Raw genomic sequence first — 15,681 nt, 5'->3', positions numbered from 1 at the left:
ACTTTCAAACACTTGATCACGAACGCCGACACATTTCGACCTTAGATCAATTTCCTTTAGACAGACCCTGACCCCGTCCGTCATCCTTATAGTTGCAACATAAATAAACATTCAACTCCTATAACTCGCGAGTGACAGGAAATCACTCTTCTTTTACCGGAACCTATTAAGCATTGCAACTACTCGACCTTAGCAACTAGTATTCAAATATGGTACTAAGTTCATGCATCTACGGTTTCAATCAACTCCTATCAACGTTAATGCACAATCATAAGCATCAACAATTTGCATAAAGTAAAACAGGGAAATCATGCACCAGGGCTTGCCTTCAGGAAAAGTTAGCGGGTCCTCAGGGTCTTGATCCAGTTCGAGCTCACCTTCCAAGTTGTGAAGCTCCGCAACGGGGTCTTCCTCCGGTGCCGGGTAGAGCTCGTAGGTTCCGTCGGTGAGATTTGCTTCTATACGACATGCACATGTAAGAGTTTAGTTGGACTCGCGCGTTTATTCAATGACACAAGGTATGGCTTAAAGACAAGGAGTTGCAACAGCCACATTCACTTTGACGAGGTTTAACTTTCTTTTAACTTCAAACGAATGTGGTCGGTTTAAACTTGAGTTCGAGTTGGATGGCGATTGTGTACATATATAGTTTCTTGCAACTTAGAGTTGCATAAAGAGAGTCAAAGGTCGTGTTTGGGTGGTTGAAGTGCATTAGGAGAGTTACTTACTTCTGAATGTTTTTATGTACCTCTTTCAATTTCCACTTATTTATCGTATTAGGATTTGTGCTTTTCTTTTATTCCTTTAGTTTGATTAATTAACCAAAATGACTTCATAGCCAAACAATAGCTAAAGGTACTGATAAAATTACAGCACCTCACTTAAGCCATCACTAGGTTACTGTAAAATTTTGGGGGCCATTGGATGACTCAAAAAGGAATTACATGCATTTTATTATTAAAGGTAATATGAGCTTAACTTTTTCTATCTTCAAAGTTACAGTGCAAAAGAGGGTGAAATTTAACCAGTATGTTAAGGGTATGTTACAGGAGCTTTGGTGAATTTTTCATAATTTTTGGAGAAGGATAACTATTTACTCTATTTTCCTTTTAATTAAACATGCTTAACAAGGAAGGTGTTTTTCTTTCTGATTTGCACAACAACTTATATTTTTCCTGCAAGCTACACATCAAAACAAAATTAACCCAACTAGTTTCACATTTTTCTGAGCTCCGGATCAAAACTTATGCAAAAAGGAAGATTTAATCTTAGATTCCCAAATTAAAGTTAAATCAGTGACTTAAAGTGCTAGACTAGAGCCCTAAACCATAGAAACAAGCATCACAGAGTTGGTTTTACATTTTTCCCACTTTTCTTCTATTTATTAGGATTTAAAAGGCCTAAACCATGATTAAAATCATAGGATATTATTTACAACATTAACATGAGCAAACTTATTTTTCTTAGGAACTAGACAGAGCAAGGATTCCAAGAAAAGTGGTTTGGCATTTTTATGATTTTTCTACGATTTACTGGGCATTTACAAAGTTCAACTATATTTCTACCTATTATTAAAAGAAAAAGGCGTGGTAAACTTACAAGCTAGCCCTTGAGTCTACGGGTTAACTACGCAGAGGTCCCTGAGTTTTGCGCCCAGGCCCCTGGAAAGAATGGGGAAGACGCAATGTCATCCCCGGGGCGCGCGCGGTGGCGGCGAGGAAATCCTCGGCGGTTCGCCGGCGGGGAAGGGGCAACAAGTGGCTGGAGTGGCGCAGGGGCTCACCTGAGCTCGGTTTGGCGGGGTTGGAGCGACGGAGATGGCCGGCAGGGGGTTGAAACGCGGCGGCGGCGGCAGAGCTTGGCTGGCGGCGGTGCAGGCGGCGTTCCGACACACCGGCGGCGTTGGGGAGGCCACGGGCTGCTCGGAGACGTGCGCGGAGGGGTGGTGAAGTGGGCGGAGAGGTCGTCGGAGTGCGGGGTGGCGCGGAGGTGTGAGCTCCACGGGAGCCTAGCGGCGATGCAGAGGAGGAAGCAGAGGCGCGGTTGCTGGCGGTGGCAAAGGGTGGCGTTGACGGCGAGTGTGACCCTTTTATAGGGCAGCGGTGGAGCGGAGGGTCGAGGCGGGGCTCCAGTGGAGGGAGGATAAGGCCGGGGAGCGGCGGGTGCGCGGGCGAGGCGGCCATTGGCCAGCGGCGCCATTGGGCAAGGGAGGCGGAGCTCCGGGCGTTCTCTTGCCACGATTGGCCTTGGGCGATGCGTGTGTGAGGGCCTCCGGTTTGTCGGGCGGGCGAAGCGGAGGGCCACCGCGGGGGTTGGGCGAGCGGGCGGAGGCGCGGGACATCGTCGGTGTGGCGGCTTCTCCGGCGGGCGGGCGAAGTGTGGTTGGGCGGAGCAGATACGTGGCAGGGGGAAAGGCACGCGCGCGGCCGGTGGTTGGCCAGCCCGGCGTTCGTCCCGTCCTGTCGTAGGCGCAGGTTGGGCGCCGTGGCTCTCGCCTTGTCGCTGTCTCACCGATGATAGGGTGCCGGCGAGCTGCCGGTGGCTGGCGGCCACGCGGCGCGCGGCACGCGGATGAACATGGCCCGGCGCGCGGGCGTCGAGGCTCCTTCGGGCAGTAAGCCCGACCAGCTTGGAGAGCTCCTTACTCAAGGTTTTGCAACTAAAGTTTCAAAACTCTTTTAAGCAAACTTGTTCAACTCTGGACATAGTTCAAACTTGGTTTAAGGTGCTTGTTTATATTGTGAAAGGATTTGGAGATATCTCGTGCCAAAGTTTGCCAAAAATCTGGGAATCCAGACTTAGCCAAATCGGCCGGAGAGGTGGAATTTCAGAGGTTTAGCTATCTTTGACTCGATTTTTGGGTAGCTTATGAGTTGAATTAGACTTAAGCGTTATTGAAGGAGTTGCTCTCCAAACTGAGCACTTCAACTTCTATTTAGGGTATTTATTGAGTTTAGTTCAGAAATTTGGAGGAACGCCCTCGCCAAGAGGTGCACTCTGAGCAGTTTTCCAGACTTAGCGTTGTGGTGCTCAGGGGTTGAGTTGACCATTTTACCCAACTTTGACCAAGGTTTTGAACAGGTTCTGATTCGATTTGGACCTGGGTTAGTGTAACAAAGTTGGAATACACTCGAGGGACTAAAAGTTTTATTAAGGGTCCGACTTGAGTTTAAATATGAAATCGTGAGATAACAGGTTGCAAAGTTGGAGGAAAACTTGAATTCCAGGACTTAGGAGGTTTATATGGTTCTTTAGTACTCCGGTTTTGATTCCTGTTTTTGACTTCCTCCCACTCTAAATTAGTCAAAGTGCCTTTAACAAATGTTATTTGAAATTAAAAGGTTTACAACTCTTATTTGGGTAGAATTCTAAGTTTGCATATAAAATCTCAAGTTTTATTTTAAACTCCAAAAAGAGCTTCTTAGGGTTAAAATGGTCATTTCACCTCTTTACTTAGTGATTAACCACTGGTTTATATTTAAAAGCACTTACTTTAGGTAGTGTTGTTATAGCCTACCCCCTTAAAGGAATCTCACCCCAAGATTCAAGTGCAGAAAGGAACTAGTGTGGCTGGTGCAACGTACCTCCCTGGTCGAAAAGAAAATCGCGGAAGTTAGTGTTGAGATACTCTTCCGTCTCCCACATCGCTTCGTATTCTGTATGGTTGCTCCACTCAATTTTGTACATTTTTACCATTTGCCTACGAGTATGTCTTTCTTTCCGGTCGAGGATCTTAACAGGATACTCCTTGTATGATAAATCGGGTTCGATCTCCAATTCTTCCGGGGCAATGATTTCAGTTGGAACCCGAATGCACTTCTTGAGTTGTGAGACATGGAAAACATCGTGTATCGCTGCAATCTTCTCTGAAAGTTTAACTCGATACGCTACGGGTCCACAAATTTCTACAATCTCATAGGGACCAATATAGCGCGGAGCCAACTTTCCTTTTACTCCAAAACATTGTATGCCTTTGGTCGGTGAAACCCGCAGGTATACAAAATCCCCAACCTCAAATTGGATAGGTCTTCTTCTTTGATCGGAATAGTTCTTTTGTCGAGACTGAGCGGCCTTGAGATTTTCGCGGATAACTCTCACTTTTTCTTCGGCCTCCATGACCAGGTCAGGTCCATACACTGTTTGCTCTCCGGGTTGCGACCAGCTTAGCGGGGTTCGGCATCTACGTCCATACAAGGCTTCAAAAGGTGCCATTTTCAGGCTGGCTTGGTAACTATTGTTGTATGAGAATTCCGCTAATGGCAAACACTTATCCCAATTCTTGTCATAATGAATGGCACAGGAACGTAGCATATCCTCCAAAATCTGGTTAACCCTTTCAATTTGTCTATCGGTTTGAGGATGATATGTGGAACTACGAATCAACTTAGTGCCAAGTGAAAGCTGCAACTGCTCCCAAAAGCGTGCTACAAACTGACTACCTCGATCAGAGATGATCGTTTTAGGTACACCATGCAAGGAAACAATCCAGTCTAGGTATAGTTCTGCGTATTTCTGTATGGTGTGGGTGGTGTGTACTGGAAGGAAATGCGCTGTTTTGGTAAGTCGGTTTACTATAACCCATATGGAATCATGCTTGCGCGAGGTATTGGGTAGTCCGATTATAAAGTCCATACTTATGTCCTCCCACTTCCACGAGGGAATAGGCAGCGGCTGCAAGGGGCCAGCTACCCTTAAGTGGCTTGCTTTGACTCGCTGACAGGTATCACACTCTGAAACATATCGTGCAATGTCGGGTTTCATCCCACTCGACCAGAAATTTTGTCGGAGGTCGTGGTACATCTTGGTACTACCAGGGTGAATCGAAAACTTGGAAAGGTGTGCTTCATCCAGGATTTGTTTCTTAAGATCGGGATCATTTGGAACAACGAGTCGAGCTTCATAATGTACCACTCCTTTCCAATCCTGTCGGAAATGCTTATATCCTTCATCCTCCTGTGCGAGTTTCTCCTTGGTAAGGTTTATCTCTTCATCCTCCAATTGTGCTAAAACTATTTGGTCAAGCAGGGTAGGCTCCAGAGAAATATGACTTAAGGTGTCGTGAGGAATAATTTCCAAGTTAGGTTTAGCCATTTCATGACACAAGGTCTCGGCATAATTAATCGTCGATAAGCAGTTATAATGGATCTTGCGGCTGAGAGCACACTACTAGATTTATGGTCTAATGCAACGGCGGAAAAATGTTGCAATATGCCAAAATCGATGCAATATCTAGCAATTGCAACGGCGACTGGTTGGTTAGCAGGCGTGGCAAGTACTGGCGTGGCAATAGCTCTTTGCAACGTTTTTTGTGGGCCGTAGCAACTTATGGTAATTGCCACACACATTTTCATTGCATTATAGAGTATGGCAATGGAGGATTTCGTTGCATTAGCATGTATTGCAACGCAAGCAGTCATTGCTATAGTACGTAGTTGCAACGTACAAACTCTGTGGTAATATGGTTTTTCGCAACGATTTACATGGTGGTAAGAGAATATATTGCCACGGAAATTTGACGTAGTGACATATCCTATGACAACTAAATTTCTTTCGTGGAAATACACTATATTGCAAAAACCATTTTCGATGGCAATAATTAGTTTTGCAACGGAAACGATTACGTGGGGACTTTTTGTATGGCAACACAAATGCTTTCGTGGCAATAACTTATATTGCCACGGAAACATGTTTGGTGGCGATAATTTGGTTTGCAATGGAAAATATTACGTTGTGACAGATCATATGGCAACACAATTGGTTTCGTCAAAATAAACTATATTGCCATGGAAACATATGTGGTGGCAATAACTCATGTTGCAACGGACAATATTTAGAAGCAAGATGATATGTTGCAACTAATTAGCGGTGAAGGTTTTTATGTATTTTTGCAACTTTTATCTTCCGTGGCAATAAGTTGTTGTGCAATTGAAAGTATATAGATGCAATAAAAGATGTTGCAACGAACTGGGGTTGCTGCAATTATTTGTTTTTGCAATAGGTGGATGTATTTCTTTTCGCAACTGGAAGATGTTTTTCGCATCGGATTGGATTTATATATTTGTATATCGAATCGTTTGTGCAACGAAATGGTTTAACCAAAAAATAAATTGCATCATCATGAATATAAAACCAAGCCATCTTGACATTCATAAAGTCAAAGTGCCAAATACATATTCCAAATTGAAAATAGTTCATAACTAGTGTTGGTATATCAATAATACTAAATCCTTGTAATGTAGGCTACAGGAATCATGCAATACATTGATTTTCCTTGAGTGAACCATGTCATGACTCTGAGCCCATGCGATCCATTGAAGAAGAATGTTTCTATCCAAAAAAAAGAATGCAGTGCATCAGCAAAAGGGTCTCATAGTGCAGTAGTATATGTACTAACAAACATGATCTTGGTAATTTATCTTGTGCTTGTGGACACGTGGTCTGACACAGAGCATATTATTCGCACACAGGAGACTGCTCTAAGTTTACTGATGCACTTAAACATAGATTATAAATCAGGTTTACTTCTGCATGCCTGTTGGCTTCTTGTGCGCACATGTTTTGTAGCAGCATTCAGTAGTTGCCGTGTACTAATATATGCTCCTGCAACATTGTTGCTTTTGCTATTTTGAAAAAGACCTCGAGACACTGTACTAGTTCTATGTTTGCTAGCATTTTTCTCAACTGTTGGCGTAGCATCACTTGGGATGATGCTCCTTGGGTCAGTCTGCATAGGAAAAATAGGTGGAAGTAATTTAGGGACAAAACACATTCCAATATGCTAATTTGTGTAACAAATATCCAAATTGCCTTTACCTGTAGTAATGGGGTTTCTCTCTGTTCAGCAAACTTCGATAGCATCTCTTTCATGATATCTTCCCTAAGTGCTTGCCTTTTGTTATTTTCCTCTTCTTGAATCTGTAGCAATTTTTCTTCCAATATCCTTTCCCTTTCAGCCTTTTCATTTGCAAGTTGTTCTTCTAACTTGTCAACCTTTTGTTGGAGCGTATTATTTTTCTGGTTGGCCACTTCTGTAGCACGGGCTTGCTCTTGGATTTGAGCTTTCAGCAATTCACTGCGTGATGGAGTTTTAGACAAGTAACCATGACCATGGGTTCTGTGGGTTTTGCATCCTGTACTTTGCTTGTAGCATATTTGGAAAACATTGTTTTCCTCTGCAGTGGAGATGGGATTTGTATCATCATTGCGATCTCTCTCGGAAAGCCTTAGGCATGCATTGTCCTAATTTAAACAGCAGCATTGGTGTCAGTATTGGACATTAAAAATAATAAGAATAATGTTGTTAATAGTGAACTATGTAGATTACTTACATACACAGCCTTAGATGCTTCATCTGACCATTGCCCATTCTTCATATGAGTACTAAACCAAAGATTTAAATCACTTGGTTCTTCTCCCATATCCGGGTCTCTCTAAAGATGGCATGAATGAAGCACATTAGCTTGACATGTCTGCAAAAAGACCATACCATACAGCAAGTCTAAGCATTACCTGCTCATGGCTCATGTTGGAAAATGATCTGGACCCCATGACATGGTTCTTCTTTGCTTCTTTACGATTCTTGGAGTTCTGGTTGCTAGCTTTCTATACAGGGTGTAAGTAAAAAAGTACATCAGTAGTGCATTGATCGAACTAGTAATAAATACATGGGATATATGGAATGACGAAAAGGAAATGCTATGAGACCTTGAAATCTGGAGATCCAAAATGCAAGATAAGGTAGTGCCATTCTGCAATGTCAAGGTCTTCTGGCTTGTGTTTCATTCGTGCTGCGTAACTATCGTATGCCTTGTACGTGGCACTAAGTGATGATCTCCATCCTTTGTATCGCGCCATCGCGATGGTCCAAATCTTTTCCTTTTCATCATCAACGTCTACAAGCTCCCACCTATTCTGTTTATGTGATAACACATTCAGACGGAGAATTATTTGGCTATTTGAGGATTATTATAGCAATCATGTAACAGAATTAAACATCGTACGTACCAGTATGTCGGATGCTATAGAATTTTTCACATTTTCATGTATGTCTTTCCATTTGTTGACTTCAATAAGAGGAGCCCTTTTCCTTGTAAACATTACAATTTCATCCACAAATGACCGGACGTTAGGGCCTACGAGACCTCCCAGCTTTGTGGAAAATTCAATTTTTAGTTTCTGTGAGCCGCTCCTTATCCTCTTTATGGCTGCTGATAAACCCTTAAGGGCACCACGTCCTCCTTTTATCGCTTTTTTGTCACGCCGAGCATGAGTTGGTCTATCTGATGGTGGTGATTGCACGGCTTCAAGACCTTCATCATCGGGAAGGTTTTCAACTTTGTCATTGTCATCTTGATCTAAATAAGATACTACATATCATACAATTGATCCACATCAGTCTATACATTTTTTGTTCACAAGTAATATTAACTTTGATTGCTGAATGAATGAATAGAAATTACTAATGTCTTGAAGATACTCTTTACGCTTTAACCATTCTTTATATGTCTCGATGGTTTCATCCCTGTAATCATCTTTAAATTCTGCACATAACGAATATGTAAGTGCAATGAATAATACAACACATAGCTTATATAAATTGTGACTGGAGGAATTGTACCTACCTGTGTCCGGTTCATCCTGCTGCAGGTTTTGAAGCCATATCTTGTAAGCATCTATTTGTTCTCCTGTCCTTCGTCCTTCTGTAGTTGTTTGCCTTCATCAGTTCAAGGGAGTTATGGTTACCTGCAAGTTAGTCTGTTGATCCCTTGTTAGGAGGATCCTGATTTTCCTGTCTTTTGAATTGCTTTGTAACATGGCTGGGATTTGGTGGTCATAATCAAGAGGGATGAGGGATGCTGTGTTCCTGCCACATCGCTCCTTATAATACAAGAAGGCACGTCCACAGTAGCCGAGCTTTGACTTCAAACAAACCAAGTTAAAAAATGTGATATTAGCCCTATCACAGGTGAACTGGGCAGTTTCATGACCCGAAGGTGCCCCGACGCAATCGATAATTACACTCCACCTCTCACCAGTGAGTCTGCAATCAAACTCATATGCAATCATTCAATGACCAAGGTAATGTCCTTACTCTTACACAAGAATATTAATCTATAAATTCAATAGAGGACTATATATAACCCTAGTAGTAGAAACTAGGCATGTATCGAGATCTTCCAATTTGAGATAGGAATATAACCCTAGGCATGTATCCATATCATCCAATATCACATAGGACTATAACCCTATGCGAATTTTCGATTGGATTTGCAATAGTCTAAGAAAACATACCTGGTTCGGGGAGGTTCAAACAAAAACTCATCAGGACCATCGTCTTCAGTCGCCATCTCTCGGTCGCCGGCGGTGTGGGGCGGAGTCGGCCTCCTGCCGTCGAATCCAGTCGCCATGTGTTGGTCGCCGACGGTGTGGGGCGGACTCGGCCTCCTGTCATCATCTTCAGTCGCCATCTCGACAAGGAACCGAGAGTCGTCGGGTCGCGTCACCCCCCTCTGCCCCACGAACGTCAAGGAAACGTGATTAATGGCGCCGGAATTTTAGTAGATGGGGATTGGTAAAAATATATGGAAGGGTTATTTCGGCGGGCTAGGGGGAAATTTGGGCAGGGCAAGCGGGAAAAATTTGGCTGGGGAGGAGGAGGAGGTATTTTGGTATATATCGACACGTTATGTTTCTTGCGTGTTTAATTGGAACATTTGAGCAATGTGTTCAATATTGAAATCACTATGCACATTGCTTCATCTGCACATGTATATATTCACGTGGCACACAATAAGCTCCCCTTTGGCATGGCTCATCCAAATAAAACGGCTTCACCGGTAAAGCCAATGCCTGTGAAGCCAATAAACATAAGGCATATCCCTTAGTGAGAGAGAAAGCATTAAGATTGCATTGGAAAGTATATATCAATTAGCGTGGAATAGAGACGAACAATCTAATGAAACTAAGTTGACACCATAAAGTTGAGATACTTGACTCTCCAATATTCTTGGAATGACTTACAATTTGGTACTTTGAAACTCCAAGGTTCTTGGAATGACTTATAATTTGGTCAAAGTAGAGATACTTGACTCTCCAAGATTCTTAGAATGACTTACAATTTGGTCAAACTTGAGATACTTGACTCTCCAAGATGGAATTATCTTCTAGTAGAAAAACAAGCATAAGCACTTAAGGTCGAGAACAAGGGATACACTAATGCATATGAAACTACACCATGAAATTTTCATCTAGATGAAACTATGTATGCACAGTTACCAACACAGTTTGTGTCTTAGCTTGCATGTACTAATGCATATGAAACTACACCATGAAATTTTGCATTGTATAGGTAGTTTCAAACACAATTTCATTTTCATGTTGCTTACGTACTCCGTATGTGGCTATCGTGCAGCCCCTCCTAGTCGAAGCAGGCGTGTAGCCCTTGTCTTGTCTCCTAACGAAAGCTTAAAGTGCTACGGATTATAAGAGGCGACATCCACTCAGCCTGTCTTGTCTCACGACATCAGCCCAACTGAGTGGTGGGCTGGGCTTGATGTGTAGTAGACCGTCGCGGTGTCCTCGCCGCGCTTGCACCACAGCGGCAGCGAGGGTGGCGCGCAGGCTTGAGTTGGAGTCGTGGGGCCATGTTTAGAAGCTAACTTTGCAATCGTATATTTTTAACTAGCCGTGCATCCCAATTTTGTGAGGTAATACACGGGTTCTGCGTGTCTGTCAACACTGCAAAAGCAAGCTTGAAATCCGGCACCGTGCAAATAAGAGTCGGTCGATCGGATCTGATTGACTCATTAATCATGCGTCCCATCCTTCTTGAGAGAGAGAGAGAGAGAGGGAGCGGGCGAGCTCGACCTGCGACACACGGTGAGAAATGAATGAGGAACGGCGCGGCATGCGAAGCGGGCGACACACGGTGAGTCCAGAATTAAAGCGTGCCATTAGCTCCAAGGAGTTGTTGGCACTGTGCCATTGCGCCACATGTGCCAGCGGCTCTGCGGTACTGCGCCCGTGCCAGGATTACGTCGCGCGTGCAGGTTCCCCATGCATACCCCAATTAACACAGCAGTTGATGCCCTGCCTCGCGACGTTTCGCGCCGTCCAGCCACCCTTTAACCGGTCCTTCGGCTGCTCTGTGTCCCTTCAGTTCCCCAGTCAAGAGGCGTCTCCTCTCCCGACGTGCGCGGTTGCGTTAATGCTCTATCTCTCATGCACGCACGCATATATAAGGGCCCTTCCACCCGCGCGCAACAAGCCCTCTACACACTGCACCCTCCCGCAACAAGCCCTCGCCATGCCTCGCCGCTTGAAGACTACTTGAGCAATGCTCAGCCCTTCCTCCTCCGCTCCTCGCTCCCCGATGACGCGTCCTCCCCCGCCGTCGTCCGATGATTCGGAACGCTCCTCCCCACCTCGCTCGCCGACGCCGCCGCCTCCCCTGCCGTCGTTCGACTCATCAGACCTCGACGTCAACCTCGAGGAGGATCCGGATCGGGAGACCAATTCAGAAGAGGAGGATTTGGTGATGGCTTAGCAGGGGCCATGTCCGGAGGACGTTGCTGTCGTCCACTCCTTTGAGACGGCACGCCAGGAGGAGGAGGACTGGCGCCTGCGTGCCATCACACAAAAGGAGACTGAGGACTGCATGCTCAGGCGCACACTGGAGATCTCCGCCGCAGAAGCGGAGCAGGCCGCTCAAAGGGAGGAGCAACGGGTGGCGATGGAGGTGGAACGCCGCCGGCGCGTGGCTGCAAGGAATGAACGGGAGGAGGAGGCGGCAGTTAAGGAGCGGAAAGCGCACCAAAACTAGTTTATATGTAAATGTTGTCAATGTAATGAACTGGTCTTTTGTTTCGGTTGTCGAAGTTGTTCTTTTTATGTTTTAACGATAGTGGTATTGTGAACCAGTTAGTAGTAGTTTTATCTTGTTCTTGGAGTTTTTGCCAATGTTACCAGTTAGCAAATTAACCTAAAAACATGGAGTTTTATCTTGTTTCGGTTGTCCAACACTCACTTGAGTAGGCGACGATCAACATCATGTCACAGCAGTGTAAATGTGGCGATCAACATCAAGTCACATCAGTCGTCGCCCAGCCCATTTTCACGTAAAACACTTCTATTCCGTACGTAGTACTCACTTACTCCTGTAAGTACTGCTGAAACGGCACATCTACACAAGCGGCTTAAAACCAAATGCGCATCTACACACAAGAAGAGACCTCAGAGACAGTGGCATGAAATCATACATAGTGACATGTAATCATATGTTTCACAAGTCTTAACTAAAATTATTGGGAATTTGGTAGGTTCTACAATGTTCGTTAATCTAAAAAAATGCACAATGTATGTAGTAAAAAAAATGAAAGGTAAAAAAAAGGACCACTACCGAAGGGGGCCCGATGAGGCTCAACCTCATAGGGAGCCTAATAGAAGGCTCAACCACAGAGGGAGCCCAACTGAGCCTACGAAGAGCAAGCAGTCAGGTAGCTAATCAGGTGGCATATCAGATGGTAGGTCGGAGGATTTCGATGCTGCTTGTGCACCTCCCTTTTTAAGTATGGCAAGGAGCTTCTTCGTGAGCGAGGTGGTACTAAAAGTTGTGGCCATGAACTCTGGCGCAACAGATTTTGTACGTGGGCTGGCCCATTACAAATTCTTCCTCGTTCCCCTGTCTCGATTGGTTCTTCCCACATAAGGCCCCAAATCGCTCCGCCCCGAGCTCCTACGTCGGCCGCCGCTCTTCCACCGCACCGAGATCAAGCGCCGCCTTCCGGTGAACTTGAGATTCGATGCCGCCTTCCGGTCAACGGGTAGGTTGCCGGCCAGCGGGGAATGGGTAGGTCGCCATATCCCAAATCTTCAGTTTATTATATTGTCAGATTCACCGTTAATTGCAAAGAACTAAAAATTATGATAGTTAAACAAAAAACACATCTTTCGCTCCGTCCACAGTAGAATTGACAGGCGCAATGTATCCATCATCGATGTAGTCGTCCGTGTCATCTTCTTCATCTTCATTTGCTAAGTCAATAGTTGTTGGTTCGGGTACAGACTCAGCAAGAGCCTTTTCAATTACAGATGCGTCACCGGTGACACCTTCAACGCCAGTCCTAGTCGAGTTTGTCAAATCTTCATGTGTGCCCGATTCGATCATATCTCCGACTCCGACATCGATTGAATCAACATCAATTTCTTTCGGGTTGTATAATTCGGGCATGAAGAACACATTTCTGGGGTTCATTCTAATAACAGTGCTCCAATCTTGTTTCTTTGAACCTTTCACATAAAACACTTGCTGAGCCTGTGTCCCAAAAATGTAAGGTTCATTTAAATATCACAATCGAGTTGTATCGATATCTATAATACCATACTGATCCTTGTTGAATCCTCTACCTTTGCTCCTACTGGCAGCAGGCACATCGTACCATTCACATTGAAACAGGATGACTTCCTTTTATGTCGGAAAATCTAGTGCGTAAATTTTTTTGACCACACCATACCAGTCGATGTTGCCAGTACTAGGATCACCATTCACAACAACACCAGAATTTTATGTAGTCAGATTCTTCTCTACATGAGCAGTTCTGAACAGAAATCCATTGATGAAGCACCTATTGAAAACACGTGCCCGATGCTCTGGTCCCTGAGAAAGTGCATGCATGGCATCACTTGTTTTTCTTTCTGCATAAAGTATGTTCATCTGCAAGAAGTATAAAAGAACAATGTATGAGTACATGAGCACTACAAGCAATAAAACCTGTGAGGAAATTGTACTTCACCTTACGCTCGAACCAGCCTACAAATTGTTCTCTATGACGTTGTTCAACATTCCTGACACACTGTTTTCTGAGTGAATCCTTATGCATGTATGTGCATACTCCAATGTAAGTAAATTAAAGTTACTACTTACTTGGCCCATGGAAAAACCTCATCACAATTTGTTAATATCCAGTACCTCATCCGCTGCATATCTAGCCTAGTAAGTTGCTCAATTGCAAATCCTTTCTTAGTATAATCAATGTTGCTGAATATGCTTAAACCTGCTGGTGGTTCATTCACTGCTGCCCTTTCATGATGCTCTGGACGATTAATCTTTGTGTCCACGTCATCCAAAAAGTGAGAGCAAAACGTCATGCACTCCTCTAGTATATATCCCTCTGCTATTGAACCTTCAGGATAGGCTTTGTTCCGCACATAGCCTTTCAACGTACGTAGATACCTCTCTATTGGATACATCCATCTATAGCATACAGGTCCTCCTAGTTTAGCCTCTTCAGCAAGATGAACTTGCAAATGCATCATGATATCAAAAAAAGCTGGTGGGAAGATCATCTCCATACGACAAAGAGTCTCTCTAATCGAAATGTTCAATTTTTCTAACTCTTCGGTGCTCAACTCCTTAAAACATATTGCATTGAAGAACCTACTAAGCTCAATCAGTGGTTTAACAACCTCTTGTGGCAGTATTTGACGAACCACAATGGGTAATAGTTTCTGAAATATAACATGACAGTCATGAGTTTTAAGTCCAGAGGGCTTACACCTGGGCACATACACACATCTCTTGATATTAGACGCGTAACCATCAGACATCTTGACACCTTGCAGAAATTTGCATAGATATACCTTGTCATCTTGACCCAAACTGTACAACGTTGGAGGCAAAATGTATTTGTCATTCATCACCAAAGGATGTTGATCCTTCCTCATGCCCAAATGTTGCATGTCCAGACGAGCCTTCTCGCTATCCTTGGATTTTCTTGCCATGTCAAGCAAGGTCCCCAGTATGCTCTCACATATATTTTTTTCAATGTGCATCACATCCAAATTATGCCTTACAAGCAACTTTTCCCAGTAAGACAGTTCAAAAAAAATACTCTTCTTCCTCCAATTGTGCCATCTAGTGTCCTCTTCACGCTGCTTCCTCTTTTTAGTCGTGTTCCCAAATATCACTTGCTCAAAGCTTTCATACTGGTTCAGTACACCTTCCCCATCTAGTGGCACTGGAGGCTCCCTCTTTTCCACCTGGTTGTTAAAGCTAATCTTGTTGCGGCGCCACCTATGATCCATTGGTAAAAAGCGGCGATGACCCATGTAGCAATGCTTTGAACCAAATTTCAGCCATAAATAGTCAGTATCCTTGTGGCAGTATGGACATGCAAACTTGCCTTTTGTGCTCCAACCAGATAGCATGCCGTATGCTAGGAAGTCATTAATTGTCCAAAGTAGAACAACACGCAGAGTGAAATTCTTCTTTACCTTTGCATCCCATGTCTGAACACCGTTGAGCCAAAGATCTTTAAGCTCATCAATAAGGGGCTGCAAATAAACATGAATGTTATTTCCTGAACATTTTGGCCCCGGTATCAACATTGACATCATCCAGAACGGTTATTTCAAATACAACCAAGAAGGCAAATTGTAAGGGATTAGGATCACAGGCCATGTAGTGTATGTCACGTTCAACATCCCAAATGGATTGAAACCATCATATGCAAGACCCATCCTAACATTACGAGGATCCAAAGCAAATTCCTTATAAATTTCATCCACATGTTTCCATGCCATGGAATTAGCAGGGTGCCGCATTTTTCCATCCTGAACAAGTCCCTCCTTATGCCAACGCATATATTCAGATGTGGTCGCATTCATGTATAACCTTTGCAGACG

At 44.0% G+C, this 15,681-nt stretch overlaps 1 pseudogene; it reads right to left on the bottom strand.

Annotated features, from left to right (window-relative positions):
• Positions 1 to 12,928: 12,928 nt before the first annotated feature.
• LOC140221094 (uncharacterized) lies at positions 12,929 to 14,494 on the bottom strand (annotated as a pseudogene).
• Positions 14,495 to 15,681: the final 1,187 nt, after the last annotated feature.

The sequence above is a fragment of the Setaria viridis genome, chromosome 9, assembly GCF_005286985.2.
Source record: "Setaria viridis chromosome 9, Setaria_viridis_v4.0, whole genome shotgun sequence".
Lineage (NCBI taxonomy): Eukaryota > Viridiplantae > Streptophyta > Magnoliopsida > Poales > Poaceae > Setaria > Setaria viridis.
This window is presented reverse-complemented; position numbering and strand designations above follow the sequence as displayed.